Here is a 23402-nt window from a genome sequence, read left to right on the forward strand (position 1 = left end):
AATAGATAAATCTCACATACATGCAGCTCATTCATTTTTCATTACCCTTATTTTATAATGTTTGTGGTTCTGGTTACCTAATGTAATCCAAGGAGGGCAGTGAATGTACAAAGGGTACATAGACCAAGGACATCTGCCTCCATAACTGCTCAGGAGATGTGTCATCATACTTCCCAACAGTCATGGGACAGCAGACTATTAAGAGCTTCTGTTTTCTGCCTAGGCACTTTTGGACCCATTTAGTTTTTCTGGCTGAAGAAAGCACCAAAGGTAACTGTCACGGTAGATGAGGGAAGGAAAGCAAACCAAATACAGCAAAAGCAACAAAAAAACTGGCTAGGCCCCAAAGCCATGGAACAGGGAAAGGTCATCACCTGACAATCCCTGAGTCTTTCCCTGACTACTGACAACATGAACAAATCCTAAAGATGGAAGTGCTCATGCGCTGGAAGCTAAGCCTAGCTGAAACTGAAACAAACCCTCAGCTAGGGAGCTGGAGATAAGACAACCGGTTCCTATCGCTTGGTGCAGGAACCAGCGTCTTCCTGAGGCCTAGCCAAAACACACAGCAAAAAAGAAGGAATAGGACTTAGTTTAAGACGGAGGAAGAGCAGGAGATCCACCAAACACCAGCTGAGAACTCCAGAAGCAAATATAAACAGCAAGGGCTATAGTGAGAGGCGGGTATAAATAGCACCACTAAATAGCTAATGAGCAGAACCTGTGGGGAGGTGGGATCCTGCCCAAAACCCCAACAAAGAGAAACATAACAATCTGTCAGATAGACTCACGTGTAGCAAGTCTGTCAGATGTTCTCAGGCCTCTCACAGGGCATGGCGTGACAGTAACAGCCACATCACCTGAAACAGCCATAGCCAAATGTTTCCATATATCCTGATAGCTACAGGTCTCCCATGTCCAGTGCCACACCATACATAGTGCCTGATACATACCACACAAATTGGTAGCCATATGCCATCCAATGTGTTAGCAACATGCTATACCAAACAAATTCCTACCATGTACCTCCAATAAGTGCAAGTCACCTGTTCCCCATTTGCAGTGTCAGAACATGTACCACGTACACTGTGCAGACAGATGGCCACCATGATCCTTTTAAGTGCCAGCCACATACACCTCATAAGTAGTGTTGATCACGAATATTCGAATTTCGAATTTTTTTCTCGAATATAGGTACTTCGAAAATTCGCGAAAATTTCGAATATAGTTATATATATTCGAAATTTCGAATATTCGAATTTTTTCTGATTTTTTTTTTTTTGATTTTTTTTTTTTATCAGTACACATGATCCCTCACTGCTTCTAGCTTGTGGGCCAATAAGAAGGCTGCAATATACTTGACTTTAGGAGTAGTAGTGTTTGCGAATTTTGCTCTATATTCGTTTTTTTTTAATATTCGCTATATTGCTATATATTCTTGTTTTAGAATATTACGAATATTCGAAAAAACAAAGTTATAGCAATATAGAGAATATTCGAAAAAAAATCGAATAGAGCAATTTAGCTAATATAGTGATATAATCTTCTTTGTCTAATAGTTGTAAATTGAAAAAGTTTGCAATAAAAAATTCGAATACGAAAATTTGAATTCCGAAAATTCGCATATTATACAATCATTACCTTTCCGATTTTTTGAGTAAAAAAAAAAATTGAGAATTTTCGAATTTGCATATTTGCATATTCTACAAAATATTCGCGAATTCGAATATGACCCCTGCCGCTCATCACTACTCATAAGTACAAACCACATACAGCTCACTTATAACATAAAATAATCCAATGTTCTGAACTCTAGCCTTCTACTGTTAGTAACTTAATCAGCAGGAAGTGCCATTATAGGGAATCCTGCTGGTATGGACTAGTAGGCAGATATGGATGGCAGGCCTGGGGGCCTTTGTAAGGTTGCCATGGTAATGCATTGGTACCCATTGATTGCTAATGACCAAAAAAGGGAGTCCTTAGGAGCTACTGTCACCATTTAAGAGGTTAAATGACTGGGGTAGGACCCAGCGGTTATCTTTGCACTTGCATTGGGAGCTCAGTGGTGGTTTACTGCTGAGCTCCTGCCAAGATCTTGTGGAGATATTGGTCAATGACCCCAAGAACACGTTGATGTGTATGTGTATTTATCTGGAATGCTTTGATTTCTGCAGCCCAGTCTGCATTGGAAAGCTTAGTCGACTGCACATTTAAATACTACTGTGCACACTGTACATCAAGAAATATTGGGAATTCAAGTTGAATTCTTAATGTTTGCTATGGGAACATGGCTGTGTTTTGATAAATGAGGCCCGTTGTGACCATATATGATCACATGCATGAGCACATGCTAAATATAATATAAAGTCCTTCATTAATCTTAAGCTCTCCTAATTGATCTTTAGAAATGAAATGTAACAATTTGTTTAAATTAGGCGCCGAGCCACTATCTGAAGCGTTCGTCTCTTCTCCTCGGCCTAACGCATGGAAATGCTCACTGTTGTATTTCAATCTACAGTATGTTTTGCAAATGATTGAGATGTGTGTCAAAAACAGAAAAGCCTCTTCGTAGGAAACAAAAAACCCACAAGCTTCAGAAGCTCCGCATTTGCTCCACCCTCCAAGAAGACTCTTTTATTTTCTGCTATCTCCACGTATTTACAGGAACTGCTTTGGGAATGATTGATATTTCTTTAGAGATCCTGTCATATTATTCATTATTGTAACACTTATCGGTGATAAAGTTCAAATCAAAAATAAGCAGCTGCAATGTTGCAGCACAAATTAGTTTAATGTTAGCAGTCAGGAGCAGCTGTTTGGCTGAAGACTCAAATTTAGCAGTGGGGGAAGGGCTGGTGACGCTGACAATGTTATTTTCTCTACATAAACATTTTTGGCTGCTGCAGCTTTGTGCTGCTCACGTGACAGTGTCCCTAGGCAGATAATTTATTTCTGTAGCTTTCATGAGCAATCATTAACCTTCAGACACTCAGTTTGCTTCCTGCTTTGTGGCATTTGTTATTCTTCTTTCTCTTACGCAGTAACTCATTTAATTCAGAGAACATCAGGGGAAAATTACAAGATATTTCTATTAAAATGTAATGCAGCCGCCTAATATACATAGCCTGCACCATTGATACAATTGAAAGAATATGGATTCTCTACATGTGGGGGTACATTTGACTGTTGGTTTTGTGCACTTTGTAATATATAAAACATTTTATTCATTTCTGTCATTATCTAGGGGTGATTCAGTACATCCAGTGACTTGTGTCTAGATTTAGTAACTGGATGCGTCAGTGTAAGCAAGCTGCTTTATCTCTTATCGAGTGCAGATTTTTGGACATGTTTTATGTTCCAAATTTTGTTGAAATAATACATTGTGTTACGCAGTCAGGTAAAATAAAACAATATCACCCATTAACACAGAATGAAGTAAACAAAAAGGATTTAAAAAATGGTCCTTATCTGCTGGAAAGTGAGCTACATTGCAAGATCAAAATGTCCTTATGACTCATCCTTCACAGCAAAGCCGGCCACCCCCTTACCCTAAAGTGCCTCCCTGAGCCTACTGTCAGAAGAACTCTTAGCAAACCTACAAACAGCAGGGCTTGAGCGTCTATAAGTGTATTATACACTGATAAAAAATAAAAAATAAAAATTGTAAGTGTGTAAGGCCCCCCTACACAGATTGTAGCCATAAAATTAAATTGTAATAGTGTAAGGCCCCCTCATGCTGCTAAAACAGCTCTGAACTGTTAAGGTATGGACTTCACAAGATCTTTTAAGTTGTGAGGTAGGGTCTTCATGGTTTAGGCTTTTTTTTCTAGCATATCCCACAGATACTTAATTGGATTGATATCTGGGAAGCCAAGTCAGCAAAACATGGCCCAGAGTATAACACCGCCTCTGCTGTGTTTCCTTCTTCCCATACTGGTGCCATATTTTCTCCAACTAAACAACACCCATGCACCTGGCCATCCACATTATTTAAAAGGCCTCTGTATTCCATTGTTCCAGGCGCCAATTTTTTGCTCACTTTCCCATGACAGAAACTTTTGGTAGTGAATAAAGGTCAGCATGTGCATACTGACTGTCCTGTAGATCATTATGCTGCCTATTTTCCGGCTTCCAACACATAGACCTTGAGAACTTACTGTTCACTTGCTGCTTAAAATATCTAACCCCTCACAGTTGCCATCAACATCATTTACTTCATCTGTCAGTGATTTTAATGTTATAGCAGTGTAATTTGCTGGCAAATATTCCCTTGACTGTTGGGGCAGTGCATCCCTATTTTTTAGGCCCTGTAGCAGTTTCATGGTTTCTTCATATGGCATACTGTATATGCTCAACTTATCTATCTTAGGGTATATATGTCCTTCACTGATTTTATGTTTTTATTTGTCATGTCTTATTTGCTACAATTTCTGTAATCATCACACAAACCATGCAATTTTATATAAAGCATGTCGTTTTGCTGCAATTTAAAAAAAAACACAGAGATGAATACTCTAACATTCATAAAGTGTAGTTCCACTCATGAAGGACACCATCTCTCCTGCTTAATAGTTTAAACTGGTGCTTGAAGATACTGCAGGGGAGGCAGGGTAGACTGGTTGTTAAAGTAATTGGCTGGCTGAATTGCCTCACCTGGAGCATTATTGTGACACATCACAATTTGGTTGCTATGTACACATCAGTATGATTGACACATCATCACCATTGTTCCCTCTAAGATGCATGACAGACCCCCAATTATTGCTCCCTCTAAGACGCAGTTTAGCCTCCCCTGCTCGCTTACAGGAAATCTGCTCCTGTGCCGACTTCCTCAGTGCTCCCCTTAGACATTGGGTAGAGCATTCATGAAACAAAAGAAGTGTATAGATACACAGTCCCGTAGAGGTGAGTAAACCACTAGATACCATGTATGAAGAACTCCCTCATTTTCCTAGACCAGTAAAGGTTTTGACACTAACCCTTTCTATGCTCTAGACCACCAGGGATACTGGCACTAACCTCTTTACTGTCCTAGAACACCAGGGATGGTGTCATTAATTCTCTACCCTAGACCACCAAAAATGTTGATCATAACCCCCTTCCCTGTCTTAGACCACCATGGATACTGTAAATAAACATTCATATGGTGAATACCACCAGAGATACATTTTAACCCCCTCACTGCACTAGATCACTAAAGTTTCTGACATTATCCCGTACTCTGCCCTAGATCTCACAGGAGTTACCATAAACCCATTAACTACCCTTGCCAATTAAGGGCAATTAAATTGCTCTACACAGCAACATTTATTTGCTGGTATTATGAATTTCTAAAACCAGTAACAAGTGCCTAGTTCACTAGCTGGAAAGATCTAGAGAAAATATTGCTCATCACGTCACAACACACTGAGCATTAGGGGATCCTTTTTGTAAAAAAATGCATAACAATTCATGTTTTGTACGGTTTTGTCCACAGCATTCCCTTTGGTGCAAAACTGATCTGTGCCTTTTATTCTCTGGGTCAGCACAATTACAACAATACCACACATTTATAGCTGTTTTATGTCTAAATAGTGTAAAAATAAATTTAAACTTTGAAAAATGCATTTTTTTACATCACCATATTCTGACCCCCATAACTTTTTATAGTTATATCCAGGGCTTTTTTTCTCAGAGAAAAGGTGGTGGAACTCACCCCCCCTCCCCTGGCCATGCCCCTACCCACCCCTAGGACCGCCCCCTGAAACCGCCCCTTTAGAGAACAGGGATGCAAGTAAAAGTGCCAGTGACGGTCGTGACAGTCATGCTGCCAGTGCCCGCGGCCGCCCTAGTCCACACATGGGCAGCGCAGCCTGGCCTGGCCCCTTCCTTCCCTTCCAGTATAAAATGCCCCTATACAGAGCTCCCATATAAAATACCCCTTCTTTTTAGCCTCTGTAGATGTCCCTATAGTGCCACCCAATAATGTGCCAGTAATAAGTGCCCCAATAGATGCCCCCCAATCATGTACCAGTAAGATGTGCCCCCATATAATGTGCCAGTAAGATGTGCCCTCATAGATGCCCCCCAATCATGTGCCAGTAAAAAGAGCCCCCCACCATCATGTGCCAGTAGCCTGAGTGCCCCCTATCATGTGCCAGTAGTCCCCCTATCATGTGCCAGTAGCCCCCCTATCAAGTTCCAGTAGCCCCCTATCAAGTGCAAGTAGCCCCCCTATCAAGTGCCAGTAGCCTCCTATCATGTGCCAGTAGCCCCCCTTATGTGCCAGTAGCCATTAGCCCCCCTTATGTGCCAGCAGCACCCCTTATGTCTGTGCCAGCACCCCTCTTATGTCTGTGCCAGAAGCCCCCCTTATGTGCCAGTAGCCAGTATCCCCCCTTATGTGCCAGCAGCCCCCCTTATGTCTGTGCCAGCCCAGCAGCCCCCCTTATGTGCCAGGATTGTCATTTTTACATATAAAAATAAATAAATAAACTTATACTTACTTACCTCCTCCAGGATGCGATGCAGGCCTCTTCCGGCCTGTGTCCCTCGCAGTCTCAGGCGGCACGATGACGTCATCGCGCCGCCTGCACCGGCCTCTGATAGGCTGCCAGCACTAGGCCGGCAGCCTATCAGAGGAACAGGGTGGGGACACACCTCTCCCTGCTCTGCCGCATTACAGACATTTGTATTGCCGTCCTGAGGACGGCAATACAGATGAGATGAATTTAGAGATGAGTGAGCGCTTCCATAATGGAAGCGCAGCGCTCATCTCCTGCTGTGCCCTGCGGGCGCCCCCCTTCTGACAGTGCCCCGGGCAGCTGCCCGGCCCGCCCCAAGAAACGGCCCTGAAGTAACTAAAGGGGGGCGGGGCGAGTCGGCAGGAAATAGGTGGCGGAACGCCGTTCCGGGGCGTTCCGCCAAGAAAAAAGGCCTGCTTATATCTACTGAGCTGTGTGGGAATCATTTGTAGGACAATCTGTAGTTTTTATTGATACCATTTTGGAGTGTGTGTGACTTTGGATCACATTTTATTACATTTTTTGAGGTAAGAGAATCAATGGAAAAAATAGCAAATTGGCCATTTTGACCCCTTTTTATGTTATATTTTAATAGTACGGGTGTTTTTGGATGCGGTGATAGCCATGATGTTTATATTTTTTGTTATTTATGTATTTATTTTTTTATTCTACGGTAAGGGGGGTGATTTAAACTTATATTTTTTATTATGTATTTTTTTTAAGTTTTTTTGTTACTTTTATATTATTTTGAAGCTCATATTTGAGTCTACAAAATCCTTTTTTTTTTTTATTCTGAACCCTCATGGATCTTTTAGATCCATGATTAGAAGAAAATTGCAAATTTTTTATGTTGGCCTTCCACCTGCTGTCCAAAATAAGAATTGCAGATTCAAACCCTGGGTCTATTCAGAGAGACCCAACGTATTAAATTCAATTACCGACATCCTCATTGGCCACAGAGGATGCCGGTAAAAAGCCCAGAAGCGCAAGCTCCGGGTTTTCACTCTTTAGATGACGTGATCTTACTTGATCATGGCATTTAAAGGCTTTAATGACTGAGATCGGCATTATTGCCAGTCGTGATCATTAACCGCGGGTCTCTGCTGTTTCATTGAGTCTTTACCCACAAAACGATATATCAATCTTATCAGCTCCTCCTGCTCTATAACATGTAGCTTATATTGCATTTTCATGGTGAAAGTTTTATTTTTTTTTTATCTTACATTTGCACCTGCATGAAGAGATTTAGACAAAATAAGAAACAGATGTCATACTCAAACAACTGCTATGATCCTGAAATCTACATTTCTTTGAGAAAACATACAGCATGTCAAAAAAGTATGTAAATTATGTAGTTGTATTTTTAATACAACTTCATAATTGACACACTTTTTTGACAAATGAGTACAAAAGGCGTAAGATTTCAAATGGGCACCAAGGAGGCACTAAGCAAAATGTGGCTAAAGAGGCAAGAAATGGCAACCGGAAATAAAAGAGGCACTGGACAGAGGGTTGTTAATAGAGCAATAAATAGCCCATGGGCACAGAATTCAGCGACTTATTAGTGATCATATGCCATTTATTATCCTTTCAGTCTCCTTATGTTTAGTTTTAATCAATTTTCCTTCAATATGCAAGGCAGCCTGCTGCTCATGCATCTGTCCTGGGAAAACTGGTGGGGGTGGAATTATTGCAGCACATGGGAAGCTCTCTACTCATGAGAGCCATGATTAGTGATGAGTAAATCGAGTTCCACAAGTAGACTTCAATCCTAATTTCAGGATAATTTTGATTTGCTGCGAAGCTGAATTATTTTGCGCCTCGTGGTAGCGGATCGATTTAACCTGAAATAGTGCAAAAAAATAATACCTGATCCATTTGCTGACGACGGGCCGACCGCTGCCATCTTGCTTGAAGATCTCGGTCAAAATCCAGTGCGCGGTGACGTATGACATCACCATGGTAGCCAGCGTGATAATGTCACACACATGACATGATCTGTATATGTTGGTTCCACTAATCCATGTCCTTAGTCTGCTTGTCTTAAGCAAACTGTTTGCGGACTTTCTTGTGCATCTTTAGAAGAGGCTTCCTGCTTGAACAACAGCCATCCAGACCAATTTGATGGATTGTGCGGCATGTGGTCTGAGCACTGACAGACTGACCCCCCACCGCTTTAACCTCTGCAGCAATGCTGGCACCACTCATACAACCTCTGACGCTGAGCATGTGCACTCAAATTCTTTAGTCGACCATCGCGAGGCCTGTTCTGAGTAGAACCTCTCTTGTTAAACTCTGTATGGTCTTGGCTAGGGTTGAGCGAACCCGAACTGTAAAGTTCGGGTTCGTACTGAACTTTAGGATTTTTGGACCCCGGACCCAAACCCGAACTTTTCTGTAAAAGTTTGGGTTCGCGTTCGGTGTTTAGCGAGTTAATGGCGGTTTTTGAAAGGCTGCAGAGCAGCCAATCAACAAGCGTTTAACTCGTGTGCCCTTAGAAGCCATCACAGCCATGCCTAATAATGGCATGGCTGTGATTGGCCAGTGCAGCATGTGACCCAGCCTCTATATCTTATTAGTGTAGGGATAGGATGCTGCTGCTGTGAGGGAGAGAAAAGGAAAGAATCTGTTATCAGAAGTGCTTGTTAACTCAGCGATCTACAGCGATTTTGTTTTGTGGGTGCAGTGCACAATTTATTTACCCTGCCCTGAGCCCAGTGACACAGAAAAATAACTTTTATCCGTCTGTTAGATAGGTGGGTGTCGGCGGCCATTTTATGCAAGTTCAGTACACCAACAGCATATGTGCATTTGTGACAGTCAAGTACAAGCTTAAAATACTGCAATAATATTCTGGGTTGAAAAAAACTCAAATTTTTGGAAATACCCTACATCTGGGGCCTTTGTTGTATTTGTCACTGTGAAATACAAGCTTGAAATTATGCAGTAATATTCTGGGTTTAAAAAAACACCCATTTTTGGCGATACCCTATATCTGGGTCCTTTGCTGCATTTGTCACAGTGAAATACAAGCGTTAGATAGTGCTGTTATATTCTGGGTTTAAAAAAACACTCATTTTTTGCAATACCCTACATCTGGTGCCTTTGCTGCATTTGTCACAGTGAAATACAAGATTGAAATACTGCAATTATATTCTGTGTTTAAAAAACACCAATTTTTTGCAATATCCTACATCTGTGGCCTTTGTTGCATTTCTCACATTGAAATACAAGCTTGAAATAATGCAATTATATTCTAGTTTTACAAAAACACCAATTTTTTGCAATACCCTACATGCGGGGTTTTTGCTGCATGTGTCACAGTGAAATACAAGCGTTAGATAGTGCTTTTATATTCTGGGTTTAAAAAAACACCCATTATTGGCAATATCCTACATCTGGGTCCTTTGCTGCTTTTGTCACTGTGAAATACAAGCTTGAAATACTGCAATAATATTCTGGATTTTAAAAAAAACACCCATTTTTTGCAATACCCTACATCTGGCACCTTTGCTGCATTTGTCACAGTGAAATACAATATTGAAATACTGCAATTATATTCTGGGTTTAAAAAAACACCCATTTTTTGCAATACCCTACATCTGGGGCTTTAGCTGCATTTGTCACAGTGAAATGCAAGCGTTAAATAGTGCTGTTATAATCTGGTATTAAAAAAACACCCATTTTGGGCAAGATAATAAATTTGCGGCCTTTGCTGCATTTCTGACGGTTTAATACAAGCGTGATATACTGCTGTTATATTCTGGTATTCTTAAAACACCAATTTTGGGCAAGATAATACATTTGTGGCCTTTGTTGCATTTGTGACAGTGAACTACAAACTTGAAATACTGCATGTCACGGGGTTCCGAAGGTGCACTCGGTCCCCCATTGCCCGCAGAACTGTTGCTTAGCTTTTGGAATGAGGTTCTGTGTTTGACCTCATTCCCAGGGCGGCTTTACTAGCTGGGTGGCTCCTTGCTCCTAAGTCTGCCTTGAGCGCCGAGCTGATCACTCGGTGCTCGACTGGTTGGTCTGTCGGTCATGTGACGCTGGCCACGTCACATGACCCTCACTCCCCACTATAAATACAGGTTGCCTGTTAATTTCTAGGTTCCTGGTATTGTGACCTCTGCTCCCACCTGACTACTCTCTTAGGACTCCTCTTGTACTTCTCTGCTCTCCTGGTATTTATGACCCCGGCTTCTCCTGACAATTCTCTGCTTGCTCCATTTGTACTTTGCAGCTTTCCTGGTATTGACTCGGTCCGTTCACGTCCTGTTGTTTGTCTGTCTGTCATCCCTGCACTTACTCCAAGTTAGGGATTGCCGTCCAGTTGTCCCCTGTCATTAGGACTCGCGAGGCAAGTAGGCAGGGTCAGGGGTAAGGATGGAGCGCAGTGGTCACTTCCCTCCCCCCTGTGTGTGTGTGTACGCGACCGTTACACTGCAATTATATTCTGGGTTTAAAAAAACACAATTTTTTTTGCAAGTTAATAAATTTGCGGTCTTTGCTGCATTTGTCACAGTGAAATACAAGAATTAGATAGTGCTGTTATATTCTGTTATTAAAAAAAACACCCATTTTGGGCAAGATAATAAATTTGCGGCCTTTGCTGCATTTGTCACTGTGAAATACAAGCTTGAAATACTGCAATAATATTCTGGATTTAAAAAAACACTCATTTTTTGCAATACCCTACATCTGGGGCCTTTGCTACATTTGTCACTGTGAAATACAATATTGAAATACTGCAATTATATTCTGGGTTTAAAAAAACACCCATTTTTTGCAATACCCTACATCTGGGGCTTTAGCTGCATTTGTCACAGTGAAATGCAAGCGTTAAATAGTGCTGTTATAATCTGGTATTAAAAAAACACCCATTTTGGGCAAGATAATAAATTTGCGGCCTTTGCTGCATTTCTGACGGTTTAATACAAGCGTGATATACTGCTGTTATATTCTGGTATTCTTAAAACACCAATTTTGGGCAAGATAATACATTTGTGGCCTTTGTTGCATTTGTGACAGTGAACTACAAACTTGAAATACTGCATGTCACGGGGTTCCGAAGGTGCACTCGGTCCCCCATTGCCCGCAGAACTGTTGCTTAGCTTTTGGAATGAGGTTCTGTGTTTGACCTCATTCCCAGGGCGGCTTTACTAGCTGGGTGGCTCCTTGCTCCTAAGTCTGCCTTGAGCGCCGAGCTGATCACTCGGTGCTCGACTGGTTGGTCTGTCGGTCATGTGACGCTGGCCACGTCACATGACCCTCACTCCCCACTATAAATACAGGTTGCCTGTTAATTTCTAGGTTCCTGGTATTGTGACCTCTGCTCCCACCTGACTACTCTCTTAGGACTCCTCTTGTACTTCTCTGCTCTCCTGGTATTTATGACCCCGGCTTCTCCTGACAATTCTCTGCTTGCTCCATTTGTACTTTGCAGCTTCCCTGGTATTGACTCGGTCCGTTCACGTCCTGTTGTTTGTCTGTCTGTCATCCCTGCACTTACTCCAAGTTAGGGATTGCCGTCCAGTTGTCCCCTGTCATTAGGACTCGCGAGGCAAGTAGGCAGGGTCAGGGGTAAGGGTAGAGCGCAGTGGTCACTTCCCTCCCCCCTGTGTGTGTGTGTACGCGACCGTTACACTGCAATTATATTCTGGGTTTAAAAAAACACAATTTTTTTTGCAAGTTAATAAATTTGTGGTCTTTGCTGCATTTGTCACAGTGAAATACAAGAATTAGATAGTGCTGTTATATTCTGTTATTAAAAAAAACACCCATTTTGGGCAAGATAATAAATTTGCGGCCTTTGCTGCATTTGTCACTGTGAAATACAAGCTTGAAATACTGCAATAATATTCTGGATTTAAAAAAACACTCATTTTTTGCAATACCCTACATCTGGGGCCTTTGCTACATTTGTCACTGTGAAATACATGCTTGAAATACTGCAATAATATTCTGGGTTTAAAAAAACACCCATTTTTGGCAATACCCTATATCTGGGTCCTTTGCTGCATTTGTCACTGTGAATACAAGCTTGAAATACTGCAATTATATTCTGGGTTTAAAAAAACCCAAATTTTTGGCAATACCCAACATCTGGGGCCTTTGCTGCATTTGTCACAGTCAAATACAAGCGTTAAATAGTGCTGTTATAATCTGGTATTAAAAAAACACCCATTTTGCGCAAGATAATAAATTTGCGGCATTTGCTGCATTTCTGACGGTTTAATACAAGCGTGATATACTGCTGTTATATTCTGGTTTTCTTAAAACACCCATTTTGGGCAAGATAATACATTTGTGGCCTTTATTGCATTTGTGACAGTGAAATACAAGCTTGAAATACTGCAATTATATTCTGGGTTTAAAAAAACACCAATTTTTTTGCAAGTTAATAAATTTGCGGCCTTTGCTGCATTTGTCACGGCGAAATACAATCATTAGATAGTCCTGTTATATTCTGTTAATTAAAAAAAACACCCATTTTGGGCAAGATACTAAATTTGTGGACTTTGCTACATTTGTCACAGTGAAATACAAGCTTGAAATACTGCAATTAAATTCTGGGTTTAAAAAAAATAATAATTTTTTTGCAATACCCTACATGTGGGGCCTTAGCTGCATTTGACACAGTGAAATACAAGCGTTAAATAGTGCTGTGATATTCTGGTATTAAAAAAAAAAACACCCATTTTGGGCAAGATAATAAATTTGCGGCTTTTGCTGCATTTCTGACGGTCCAATACAAGCGTGATATACTGCTGTTATATTCTGGTATTCTTAAAACACCCATTTTGGGCAAGATAATGCATTTGTGACAGTGAAATACAAGCTTGAAATACTGCAATTATGTTCTGGGTTAAAAAAAACCACCCATTTTTTGCAATAACCTACATCTGGTGCCTTTGCTGCATTTGTCACAGTGAAATACAAGCATTAGATAGTGCTGCTATATTCTGTTATTAAAAAAACACCCATATTGGGCAAGATAATACATTTGCGGCCTTTGCTGCATTTGTCACAGTGAAATATAAGCTTGATATACTGAAATTATATTCTGGTTTTAAATAAACACCCTTTTTTTTTTACAATAGCCTACATCTGGTGCCTTTGCTGCATTTGTCACAGTGAAATACAAGCTTGAAATACTGCAATTATATTCTAGGTTTAAAAAAAAACACCAATTTTTTTACAATAGCCTACATCTGGGACCTTAGCTGCATTTGTCACAGTGAAATACAAGCATTAAATAGTGCAGTTATATTCTGGTATTAAAAAAACACCCATTTTGGGCAAGATAATAAATTTGTGGCATTTGCTGCATTTCTGACAGTCCAATACAAGCGTGATATACCACTGTTATATTCTGGTATTCCTAAAACACCCATTTTTTTGCAATACCCTACATCTGGTGCCTTTGCTGCATTTGTCACAGTGAAATACAACCTTGAAATACTGCAATTACCGTATTTTTCGCCCTATAATACACACTTTTTCCCCCCAAAAGTGGGGGAAAAATAGCAGTGCGACTTATGGGGCGAATGCTGCAATTTACATTGATACATGGCCGCCTCGATGCCGCACAGCACGGTCGGTGGGTGTATCCACTGAGAGGAAGGAGGGGTTGGGAGCTGGCTTCTGGATTAGGAATGACATCGGGGACCGGTGCAGTTCCTGTATTCTATTGCACCGGCCCCGCTCACTGTTGTATAATCTTATCTAACCTGTAGGCATTGTTAAGATATAATAATCATGTGTTATCCATCTGTATTACTTACAACATTAAGTTCCGTAGCAGAGAGGAGGGAGGAGGCAGGCCGGGAGGGCGGGCGGGCGGCGCGTCACTCACTACGTCATGGGCCTGCGCCGCCTACTTTATTAATGAAGCAGACGGCAAGAGCGCGTGACGTAGTGAGTGACGCGTCGCCCGCCTGGTCTTCCTCCTCTCTGCTACGGAACTTAATGTTGTAAGTAATACAGATGGATTACATATGATTATTATATCTTAACAATGCCTACAAGTTAGATAAGATTATATAACAGTGAGCAGGGCCGGTGCATTAGAATACAGGGAATGCACCGGTCCCCACTGTCATTCCAAATCCAGATGCTGGCCCCCAGCCCCTTTATTGGGGGTCATTCACACTTCAGGTACCCAGTTATGGGGGGGATCTGTGGATTGCACATAGCATAAGATGCTATATATGTGTCATATACAGATCCGCCCATAGCAGTGTCATCCACAGATGTCCCCATAGCAGTATCATCCACAGATGACCCCATAACAGTGCCATCCACAGATCCCCCATAAAAGTGCCATCCAGAGATCCCCAAAACAGTGCCACCCAGAGATCCCCCATAACAGTGTTATCCAGCGATCCCCTACATAACAGTGTGTCATCCACAGATCCCCTATAACAATGTGTCATCTACAGATCCCAAATAATAGTGTCCTCCACAGATCCGCCATAACAGTGTGTCATCCACAGATTCCCCATAATAGTGTCATTCACAGACCACCATTAGTTCAAAACCCACCAAAAGCACACCTTTTGGTTAAAAAATTTAATTTCATTTTTTTCCTCCTCAAAAACCTAGGTGCGTCTTATGGGCAGGTGCGTCTTATAGGGTTAAAAATACGGTGCATTCTCGGTTTAAAAAAAACACCCATTTTTTGCAATACCCTACATCTGTTGCCTTTGCTGCATTTGTCACAGTGAAATACAAACTTGAAATACTGCAATTATATTCTGGGTTTAAAAAACACCCATTTTTTTCAATACCCTACATGGGGGGCCTTTGCTGCATTTGTCACAGTGAAATACAAGCTTGAAATACTACAATTATATTCTGGGTTTTAAAAAATCACCCATTTTTTGCAATACCCTACATCTGCGGCCTTTGTGGCATTTCTGACAGTCCAATACAAGCGTGATATACCGCTGTTATATTCTGGTATTAAAAAAACACCCATTTTGGCCAAGATAATACATTTGTGTCCTTTGTTGCATTTGTGACAGTCAAATACAAAGTTTAAATACTGTAGTTATATTCTTGGTTTAAAAAAAAACACAATTTTTTTTGCAAGACCCTACATCTGGGGCCTTTACTGCATTTGTAACAGTCAAACACAACTAGTCAATACTGCAGTTACATTGTTGGTTGACAAATTAAAAATTTTTGGGACCGTGTAGTAATTGTATAAAATTCGCCTGTGACACTGTTGTATGACCTCAAGAAATTTTTCATCTTTATGACAACCGGCACTGCCTTACTCTCAGTGAACTTAATTGTTGACTATTGGCGGTTACATTGTCGCCTGACAAAAACCATCTGTTAGTTTGGTGGGTGAACGCAAAGAATAAGGAGAGCGTCAAATAAGGAAGGGACAAGGCCCAGGCGTCGTGCTGCTGGTGTTGGTGGAGCTCCTGTTGCAGGGAGAGGGTGTGGTCGATCTGTGCCAGCTACACGCACAAGTGAAACACCTTCCTCAGGTGCAAGTAGGCAACAGAACCTTCAGCGTTATTTGGTAGGGCCGAATGCGGCTCTACGAATGGTGAGGCCACAGCAAGTACAGACGAAAGTAGATTGGGTGGCTGGCAGTGCTTCCAGTTCCTTCACATTGTCTCCCACTCAGTCTCCTGTTGAAAGATCAGAGTTGGCACCTGCAGCCCATGTCCATCAGTCCTTCACCTCACCCCGTTGCAAATTAGCTAAGCAGTCTGAGCCCAAAGTCATGGAGCAGTCTCTTCTGCTTTTTGATGACTCTGATAGCAGGGTTTCCCAGGGCCATCCCCATAGCCCTGCGCCAGAAGTGGAAGATATTGAGTGCACCGATGCCCAACCACTTATGTTTCAGGATGAGCGCATGGGAGGACCACAGCAGCATGTCTCGGATGATGACGAAACACAAGTGCCAACTGTTGTGGCTTTCTGCAGTGTGCAGACCGACAAGGAGGGCAGGGGTGAAGACTGGGTGGAAGATGATGTGGAGGACGATGAGGTCCTCGACCCCACGTTGAATCAAGGTCATGCGAGTGACCTGTTTAGTTCAGAGGAAGAGGCAAGGAGAAGAAGGAGCAGGGTGCAAAAGCTGAGCGGCCGTCCCCTGGACAGAACGCCTGCTACTGCCTGCCGCAGTAAGTGACCGAGCACACCAAAGCCAGCTCCAAGGAGTTCCCTGGCATGGCAGTTCTTCAGACAATGTGCTGACGACAAGACACGAGTGGTTTGCATGCTGTGCAATTAGAGCCTGAAGCGAAGCATAAACGTTCTCAACCTGAGCACAACCTGCATGACTAGGCATCTAAGTGCAAAGCACGAGCTGCACTGGAGTAGACACTTTAAAAACAAAGAAAGGTCTCTGGCTCCTCCTGCTTCCTCTTCTGCTGCAGTCTCGGCCTCTTCATCCACCTCTGGAGTGATAGTGGCACCTGCCACCCCGCAAATGGGTGGAGACGGAGAGTTTTAAAAGCCTTATGGCGGTGGCTGTCCCACAGTATGTCATACCCAGCCACCGCTACTTTTCCAGGCGAGCCATCCCTTCCCTGCACAACCAAGTGATGGACAAAATCAGGTGTGCACTGCGCAACGCCATCTGTGGCAAGGTGCACCTGACTATGGATACGTGGACCAGTAAGCACGGTCAGGGCCGTTATATCTCCCTAACAGCACACTGGGTAAATGCAGTGGCGGTTGGGCCTGAGGCGGATAGCAGTTTGGCGCATGTCCTTCCAACACCGAGGATTGCAGGAAGCTTCAGTTTGCCTCCTGTTGCTTCCTCCTCCTACTCCACTTCCTCATCCTCTACCGCCTCCTCATCCGGTCAGCGTAACACCTTCACCACCAACTTCAGCAGAGCCAGGAGTAAATGACAGCAGGCAGTTTTAAAACTTATCTGTTTAGAGGACAAACCCCACACCACGCAGGAGCTGTGGACGGGCATGAAACAACAGACCAATGATTGGTTGGTGCCAGTGAGCCTCAAGCCCGGCCTTGTGGTGTGCGATAATTGGCGAAATCTCGTAGCAGCTCTGGGACTAGCCAGCTTGACGCACATCCCTTGCCTGGTGCATGTGCTGAATTTGGTGGTGCAGAGGTTCCTTAAAAATTCCCCCGATATGTCAGAGCTGCTGCTGAAAGTGCGGGCCATCTGTGCGCGCTTCCGGCGTTCTCACCCTGCTGCTGCTCGCCTCGTATGCAACGTGCCCACAAGGTGGAACTCCACCTTGCACATACTGGCCAGACTGTGCGAGCAGCAGCAGGCGATAGTGGAGTTTCAGCTGCAGCAGGCACGGGTGAGTCGCTCTGCGGAACAGCACCACTACACCACCAATGACTAGGCCGCCATGCGAGACCTGTGTGCCTTTTTTTGCTGTTTCGAGTACTCCATCAACATGGCCAGTGCCGATGATGCCGTTCTCAGTGTTACTATGCCACTTCTATGCCTCCTTGAAAAAACGCTTTGGGCGATGATGGAAGAGGATGTGGCATAGGAGGAGGAGGAGCAGGAAGAGGGATCATTTCATAGGGTTTCAGGCCAGTCATTCCCAAGTGGCTCCGAGGGTGGGTTCCTGCACCCACAAATGCCAGGTACACAATTGTCCAGCCAGGGCACAGTTCTGGAGGATGACAAGGTGGAGGATGATGAGGAGGAGGAACCGTGTTCACAGGAGGGTGGCACCAAAACCAGCTCATGGTGCGTGGCTGGGGGGATACAGAGGACACAGACTATACACCTCCCACAGAGGACATCTTTTTGTTGCCTCTGGGCAGCCTGGCACACATGAGCGATTACATGCTGCAGTGTCTCCGCAATGACCGCCGAGTTGCCCACATTCTAACTTATGCTGATTACTGGGTGGCCACGCTGCTGGATCCCCATTACATGGACAACGTACTGTCCTTTATTCCGTCACTGGAGCGTGATCGTAAGATGCGCGAGTACAAGCACACGCTAGTGGCATTCCCACCTGACAGTGGAGGCACAGTGGAAGCATAAGACAAAGGCAGAGGAGGAGGAAGAGGTCGCCAACACAGCTGGGGCACCATCAGCACCTCAGAAGGCAGGGTTAGCATGGCCGAAATGTGGAAAAGCTTTGTCAGCACGCCACAACAACCAGCACCACCAGCTGATATGGAACGTCTTAGCAGGAGGCAGCATTTCAGCAATATGGTGGAGCAGTATGCGTGCACATGCCTACACGTACTGGATGATGGGTCTGCCCCCTTCAACTTCTGAGTCTCCAAATTGGGCACCTGGCCTGAGCTTGCCCTTTACGCCTTGGAGGTGTTGGCCTGCCCTGCAGCCAGTGTATTGTCTGAACGTGTGTTTAGCACGGCAGGGGGCGTTATCAAGGACAAGCGTAGCCACCTATCCACAGCCAATGTGGACAAGCTCACGTTCATTAAAATGAACCAGGCATGGATCCCACAGGACTTGTCCATACCTTGTGCAGAATAGACATGTATACCGGCCTTACCCAGCCATTTTTATACTACAGCACAATTGCTGATTGTTGTATTTTCCCACTCTTTAAAAATAATAAAAATTAAAACCAAAAACCAGTGTTGGCTACCTCGTCCTCCTCCACCGCCGCTTCCACCTAGACTGCTACGTCCACCACCTCCTCAACCTCCTACTACATATGGACCTCCACCTCATACATCAAGATTATTTTTAGTTAATTTTTGCGTATTTTATTTTAAGTCGTTTCACTTATTTGTCTGATACATTCTTGGGTTACATATCCCCAATTTTTGGCTGTGATATACCCTTGCTCTACCTAGTGGACAGGTAATAAATTTCACTAATTTGTCTGTTACATTGTCGGGTGACATTCACCAACTTTTGGCTGTGATATACCCCTGCTTTACCTAGTGGACAGGTTAATAAATTTCACTAATTTGTCTCTTACATTGTTAGGTGACATTCACCGATTTTTGGCTGTGATATACCCCTGCTCTACCTAGTGGACAGGTTAATATATTTCACTAATTTGTCTGTTACATTGTCTGGTGAAAATAACCAATTTTTGGCTGTGATATACTCCTGCTTTACCTAGTGGACAAGGAAATACATTTCACTAATTCGTCAGTTACATTCTTAGGTGACATGTTACCATTTTTGCCGTGAATAAAACCCTGCTCTGCATAGGTGAAAGGGACCAAAATTGCAAAAAATCGTCTGTTACATTTGCAGGTGACATTTTACTAATTTTGCCGTATACAAACCCCTGCTCTGCATAAGTGACTGGGACCTTATTTTTTTTTAAACCGTCTGTTTAATTGGTGGGTGACATGAACACAGTTTTGCCATGAATAAACCCCTGCTCTACATTGTTGACAGGGCCCGAAATTTTTAAAAATTGCCTGTTCCATTGGTGGGTGACATTAACCCATTTTTACCGATGAAAAACCCCTGCTCTGCATAGGTGACAGTGACTTAAATTTGTAATATTTGTCTTTAATTGGCCCTTTCATTATATTCTTCTGCTTTAATAACTTGTCCCACATTTCAGCTCGATCACATTGCAGCCATTGACCTCCCTTGGATGTGGTATCCCTTTCTCACGCTCCCTTTCCGGCGTGGAACCCTGATTCGCCGCTAACAGTGATCAACATGGTAGGCGCAGAAAAGAACATCCAAAGTTGATAGAGCAGATATTCAATTGGATCGTGGACATCACGGGGACGTGCGACATGCTGAAGCAGTATGTGTGCACACGCCTACACGTACTGACTGATGGGTCTGCCCTTTCAACTTCTGGGTCTCCAAATTGGGCACATGGCCTGAGCTTGCCCTTTACGCCTTGGAGGTGTGGGGCTGCCCTGCAGCCAATGTGTTGTCTGAACATTTGTTTAGCACGGCTGGAGGGAGTTATCAAAGGTTATATTTCCCAATGTTTTGGGGTGTACACTAATTTAAACAAAAATAAATTAAAATAAATTAAAACCAAAAACCAGTGTAAGCTACCTCCTTCTCCTCCACCGCCGCTTCCACCTACACCGCCACATCCACCGCCTCCTCAACCTCCTACTCCATATGGACCTCATCTTAATAGATAGAGATTATTATTTTTGCGCATTTTATGTTATTTTCAGTCATATCCCTATCCACTTGCCATGCTCTTAACCACATTTTGATGCCATTTGCAGCCCTCTAGCCCTTTTAATGACTTTTTTAGAGCCATTTTAGTGCTCCAAAGTTCGGGTCCCCATTGACTTGAATGGGGTTCGGGTTTGGGGTCAAGTTCAGGTCCCAAACAAAAACTTTTTTGTGAAGTTCGGCCGAACACGTCGAACCCGAACATCCAGGTGTCCGCTCAACTCCATTCTTGGCCACTGTGCTACTGCTCAGTTACAGCATGTTGGCAATCTTCTTATAGCCAAGTATCTTTATATAGAGCAACAATTATTTTTTTCAGATCTTCTGAGAGTTCATTGCCATGATGAGCCATGTTGAACTTCCAGTGTCCAGTATGAGAGAGTGTGAGAGCCAAATTTAATACACCTGCTCCCAAGTCACACCTCAGACCTTGGAACACTAATAAGTCACATGACACAGTGGAGGGAAAATGGCTAATTGGGCACAATTTGGCCATTTTCACTTAGTGGCGTACTCACTTTTGTTGCCAGTGGTTTAGACATTAATGGATGTGTGTTGAGTTATTTTGAGGGCTTACCAAATTTACATTATTATACAAGCTGTACACTGACACTTTACATTATATCACAGTGTCAGATTTTCAGTGTTGTCCCATAAAAAGATATCATAAAATATTTACAAAAATGTGAGGGGCCTACTCCCTTTTTTATGATACTGAATATGCAACTAATCATTTCATGTAAACAGGAATGTGCTGCTGACAATACTGAAACTGTGTATGGAAGAATGATAGCAGAAACTATTGTTTAACCCATATAATAGTGATCATAACTGAAAGTAAATGCAGCAAACTACCAAGCAATGATTGATAATAAATGATTTATTAACACACAATTTGAGCACTCTTCATAAGGAGATATAATACTACCCAAATCCTGAACTATGCCTTATAAAAGGGTTCCTCAACTCCAGTTCTCGGGGCCCACCCACCAGTTATGTTTTCAGTATTTCCTTTGTATTGAGCAGTGTCTTCATTAAGTATTCATTCTGTGGAAGATTCTCAAATCATGACTGGTAGGTGGACCCTGAGGACTGGAGTTGAGGAGCACTGCATTATAGGATAGCTACCTTACATCTGGTGGCATTAGAGACAGACCTTGCTAAGAGCTTATTTGCATACTTTATTCCCAGAGGAGCATTGCTTAGCCTATAAGACTCCTCACACCATATAAGCGCTCTCCAAAAGCAGATATTGGGTCATTATTTCCAATCATAGTCCTGTGTATCGGGTCCTTCGAAATCAATGCCCATTGTAAATGTTTCTCTGACATTTACAGATCATGCTACTTATAGTGAAAATATGAGCAAGATCAGTAATACTATAGATGCATGTGCTAGGAATATATCAAATCGGCATTTGTGCTGTTAATACGATAGAGATGAGATGTCTGACACAAAAAAATATAAAAATTCACATGCAAGAATTACACTCACCTAAAGAATTATTAGGAACACCATACTAATATGGTGTTGGACCCCCTGTTGCCTTCAGATCTGCCTTAATTCTACGTGGCATTGATTCAACAAGGTGCTGATAGCATTCTTTAGAAATGTTGGCCCATATTGATAGGATAGCATCTTGCAGTTGATGGAGATTTGAGGGATGCACATCCAGGGCACGAAGCTCCCGTTCCACCACATCCCAAAGATGCTCTATTGGGTTGAGATCTGGTGACTGTGGGGGCCATTTTAGTACAGTGAACTCATTGTCATGTTCAAGAAACCAATTTGAAATGATTCGAGCTTTGTGACATGGTGCATTATCCTGCTGGAAGTAGCCATCAGAGGATGGATGCATGTTCTCATTCTGTTTAAGCCAAATTCGGACTCTACCATTTGAATGTCTCAACAGAAATCGAGACTCATCAGACCAGGCAACATTTTTCCAGTCTTTAACAGTCCAATTTTGGTGAGCTTGTGCAAATTGTAGCCTCTTTTTCCTATTTGTAGTGGAGATGAGTGGTACCCGGTGGGGTCTTCTGCTGTTGTAGCCCATCCGCCTCAAGGTTGTGCGTGTTGTGGCTTCACAAATGCTTTGCTGCATACCTCGGTTGTAACGAGTGGTTATTTCAGGCAACGTTGCTCTTCTATCAGCTTGAATCAGTCGGCCCATTCTCCTCTGACCTCTAGCATCCACAAGGCATTTTTGCCCACAGGACTGCCGCATACTGGATGTTTTTCCCTTTTCACACCATTCTTTGTAAACCCTAGAAATGGTTGTGCGTGAAAATCCCAGTAACTGAGCAGATTGTGAAATACTCAGACCGGCCCGTCTGGCACCAACAACCATGCCACGCTCAAAATTGCTTAAATCACCTTTCTTTCCCATTCTGACATTCAGTTTGGAGTTCAGGAGATTGTCGTGACCAGGAGCACCCCCTAAATGCATTGAAGCAACTGCCATGTGATTGGTTGACTAGAGAATTGCATTAATGAGAAATAGAACAGGTGTTCCTAATAATTCTTTAGGGGAGTGTATATCTGTGGTTGAGAATGACATTTGGCAAGCCTAGAGCCTGATGTTGTTCTTCCTATGGAAAGCTTTAGAATTTCATTCACAAGTATTGAGTCCATCAACATCAAGATATTAGTTGAATGCTATGCTAAACAAGTATGACACATTTTTTTTCATAATTTTTGAATGTCTTAATTTAACATTTCTATTGGGAAGATATTCGGTATTCATCGAAGAGTTGATGACTGAACTATTTAGTTTTATC

This window comes from Bufo bufo, chromosome 4 (assembly GCF_905171765.1).
Source record: "Bufo bufo chromosome 4, aBufBuf1.1, whole genome shotgun sequence".
NCBI lineage: Eukaryota > Metazoa > Chordata > Amphibia > Anura > Bufonidae > Bufo > Bufo bufo.